Here is a 4,432-nt window from a genome sequence, read left to right on the forward strand (position 1 = left end):
GAATTATATAAATGTAAATAAATCAATATTGGTCTCCACTACCCAATTCCACATAACCTATACCTCTTTATTTTTTTTATAAAAGATTGTAACATCCACTTAAAGTGTTTGTTTACCCCCAAAAAAAAGATCTTGTTCCTTTAACTGGTTCCCGTTGGGACAGTACATGGCAATCTGTGGGCGCGCATACCCATTTGCTAGCGGGGGAGCCAATCAGCGGGTCCGGCGGACTCAATGTCCGCCAGCCACCCGCAATCGCTCCACAGAGAGGCAGAGCAGAGATCTGCCAGTGTAAACAAAGCAGATCCCCATTCTGTCAAAGGAGTAGAGTGAGATTGTAGGTTCCTAGTGATTAGGAACAGCGATCGCTCTCTACTCCCTATCAGTCCACTCCCCCCACAGTTAGAAACACCTCCCTAGGGAACACTTAACCCCTTGATCGACCCTGGTGTTAACCCCTTCCCTGCCAGTGTCATTTATACAGTAATCGGTGCATTTTTATCACTGTATAAATGTCACTGGTCCCAAAAAAAATGTCTGATCTGACTGGTGCTATGTCGCAGTCCTGCTAAAAATCTCAGATCACCGCCATTACTAGTAAAAAAAAAAAATAATAATAAAAATGCCCTAAATCTATCCCCTATTTTGAAGACGTGATAACTTTTGCGCAAACCAATCAATATTCGCTAATTGGGATTTTTTTTTACCAAAAATATGTAGCAGAATGCATATTGACCTAAACTGATGAGGAAATTTGTTTTTTTACTTTTTTTTTGGATATTTATTATAGCAAAAAGTAAAAAACATAGTATTTTTTTCAAAATTGTCGCTCTTTTTTTGTTTATTGCGCAAAAAATTAAAATTGCAGAGGTGGTCATATACCACCAAAAGAAAGCTCTATTTGTGGGAAAAAAAGGAAATCAATTTCGTTAGGGTGCAGCGTTGCACGGCCGCGCAATTGTCAGTTAAAGTAACAGTGCCGTATCACAAAAAATGGCCTAAAGAGGATGCTGTGAAATGAGGTAAAGAAGACATTTTTTTTATAAAACACAGACAGGAGCACCTGTCATTAGGAAACAAGGAGAATTATATGAAGTTGTCAACGTGGGTTTACAACCACTCTGAATTGAATGCATAATCAAAAACTTGAGTGTGTTAGATACAGTAGGGAAGGGTTAAAACCCCTATCAAGTTTTTTTTTTCTGTCTGTGTCCTGCTAGGGAGATTTTCTTTCACTTTCTGTTTTAGAGACACAACAGGAAGTGAGTGGAAATCTCCCCAAAGTGAGGGGAATTCCCATCTAAGACCGTTTTCTAATTATCTACTATATATTCCCATCTTAGACAGTTTTGATTATACAGTATGTTTTCTTGCTCTCATGAGAACTACCTAATTTAGGATTTGCCCTTACTTTCTGTCTTATTCACAATGGTCACCAGGACCACAATTCAAACTTGCCAGATGGTCTATATCTGTCCAAAACAATAATAAATAGTTACATACACTTTAACCACTTCAGCCCTGGACCATTTGGCTGCCCAAAGACCAGAGCACTTTTTGCGATTCGGCACTGTGTCACTTTAACTGACAATTGCGCGGTCGTGCGACGTGCCTCCCAAACAAAATTGACGTCCTTTTTTTCCCACAAATAGAGCTTTCTTTTGGTGGTATTTGATCACCTCTGCGGTTTTTATTTTTTTTAGCGCTATAAACAAAAGAAGAGTGACAATTTTGAAAAAAAAAACAATATTTTTTACTTTTTGCTATAATAAATATCCCCAAAACTATATAAAAAAAAATTATTTTTTTCCTCAGTTTAGGCCGATACGTATTCTTCTACATATTTTTGGTAAAAAAAACGCAGTAAGCATATTATATTAATATATATTAATATATTGATTGGTTTGCGCAAAAATTATAGCATCTACAAAATAGGGGATAGTTTTATGGCTTTTTTATTATTAATTATTTTTTTACTAGTAATGGCAGCGATCTGCGATTTTTATCGGGACTGCAACATTATGGCAGACAAGGCGAACAATTTTGACACATTTTTGGGACCGAAAGTTAAAAAGTAAAGGACAATCAGCGCAAACTTTACGTATTGACAGATGCAAGCTGAACACTAAAGGAATTCACCAACCTCAATAACAATCATTAAACAAATAAGTGCAGCGCAAAAAGAAACTAAAAAATGTGTATTTTATGAAAGTCCATATGATCAAAACTGAGATTCAATTCCTCTTGATACAGACAGGCCAATCACTTTTCATAACACATTAGATGTGGTAAGTATAATCATGAGAGTGCGCTTACCGGACAAGGTGGACCCCTTAATTACAGGGGGTCAGACAAGCCTGAATGAGCCAATGGTAAAGAGCTACGCTGGATCTCATCTGCAGGGAACAATCATTGGTTGTTCTGGGTAAATCCGTACCTTGAATGCAGGATGGAAAGCAGCAGTCCCCCAAGAAAAAAGGAAAACTCTAAGAGCGGTCCGTATAAGTTTATTCAATAAAAATAATCACTGTATAAAAGCGTTCAGCGGCGCAGCAATTGGAAAAAGACTCTCATTCAATAGGGACAGTCTGTTCGTGTCCGAACAGCTGTTAGCATGAGATGGCAGCGGGTGACATCGGCCGTGAAGCTCCGCCCCTGTACGCGGCGTTACGTCCACAAGGACTTCGTCAGCGAGGGTGGAGCTTTATGGACTTTCATAAAATACACATTTTTTAGTTTCTTTTTGCGCTGCACTTATTTGTTTAATGACATTTTTGGGACCATTGTCATTTTTACAGCGAACAGTGCTATAAAATTGCATTGATTACTGTAAAAATGGCACTGGCAGTGAAGGGGTTAACCACTAGGGGGCAGTGAAGGGGTTAAATGTGTCCTAGTGTGTGTTCTAACAGAAGGGGGGATGGGACTGTGCAGGGGAGATGACAGATCGCTGTTCATACTCTGTATGAGCAGACGATCTGTCTGTTCTCCCCTCAGAGAACCAGAAACTGTGTGTTTACACACACAGATCCCGGTTCTCCGTGTGCCCCGAGCGATCGCGGAGCCTGATGGTGTTCGCGACCGCCGGGCACTCGCATCGGCTCCGTGGGCGAGCAGGCGGCGCGCACGCGCCCCCTAGTGGCTGTCTATGGTACCGACGTACCTTGACGGCGATTCGCGCAGCCGAGCCATGTTGCCGCAGTACAACTGCGGCGGCTGGTCGGCATTTGGTTAAACTAACCTTAAGCCTAGTACAAACGGCATCGGCCAGTTCAATAGAATCTGGCCAACATTCGGCCCGTGTATATGACAGCTGATCCAACAGAAGCCAGCCGGCTTCTGTCGAAGACTCATGACCGAAAAAGGTCTGGCACCCAGTTCCCGATCAGCGCTCTCAGCCAACGGCACCCCCCTGTCAGAATACAATAACACAGCAGGGGAAATCACTGTACTAAAATTGGACTGTTAGTACATAGCTCCGACCTGAGCTGTCAGATATTTTTTTTGTTCAACACAGCGGGTTGTGTGTATGAGGCTTTAATCTGTTGTCCCATCAGAATCCTCCAATGTCCGGTGCTGAAATGTGGACAGATATTTCTACCGGTGGCCAAGTTCAATCCTGATGATGTGGCGCAAATCCTACACTAATTACAGTGCTGTTGTAATGACGTCAGCGAGTGTTGGGGTGGCACAAGGCAACCAGACACACATGAAGTTTAATCCTGATGAAGTGGATGCAAATCCTACACTGAATACAGTGCTGTTGTAATGACGTCAGCGAGTGTTGGGCTGAATTCACGCTATGTGCGGTGACCAGCGTTTTATGGCAATGTAAAACGCAGGTCACCACAAGGACACACAGAAAACAATCGTTTTTTTTGTGCCTCCTGTTTACACTGCAATGTAGCCTGGAGCTGTGCTAAAATGCAGACATTTTGCATTTTATCACATCGCACTGTACAGGATCGCATCTCACTATACAGCAGCGCATCACGCTGCTGTTCTGTGACATGGATGACATGTACTTTTGTACACTTCAAATAAAGTTGAGTGGGGGAGAAAAAGGGGAGCCGTGTGATATGCTGAATGGCGCACCACACTGCCCCCCTACCGCAGCCAGAACAGACAGTTGCTGAAGCGGAAACTGCTGTGGTTTACCTCTCCAGTAGCTGTCTTTTGTGAGTAAATAGAATCTGAGTCAGGTTTCAGTGGGTTTTAGATCTTTTATTTAAAAAAAAAAGTATAAACTGCTTAGTAGGGGTTTTTGGTTTTTTTAGTCATAGTCTATCTTTAAGAATATATACAATTATAATTTCTGTTTTTCCTGCAGATGCGCAGTCTATACTGGGAATATTAAGAGAAGTCCACTGAAGTCTGGGTCTCTTTTCATAGCTTCAGATAGACTATGCAAAAAAAAACATGCAGGAGTTCT

The sequence above is a fragment of the Aquarana catesbeiana genome, linkage group LG01 (genome assembly GCF_042186555.1).
Source record: "Aquarana catesbeiana isolate 2022-GZ linkage group LG01, ASM4218655v1, whole genome shotgun sequence".
NCBI lineage: Eukaryota > Metazoa > Chordata > Amphibia > Anura > Ranidae > Aquarana > Aquarana catesbeiana.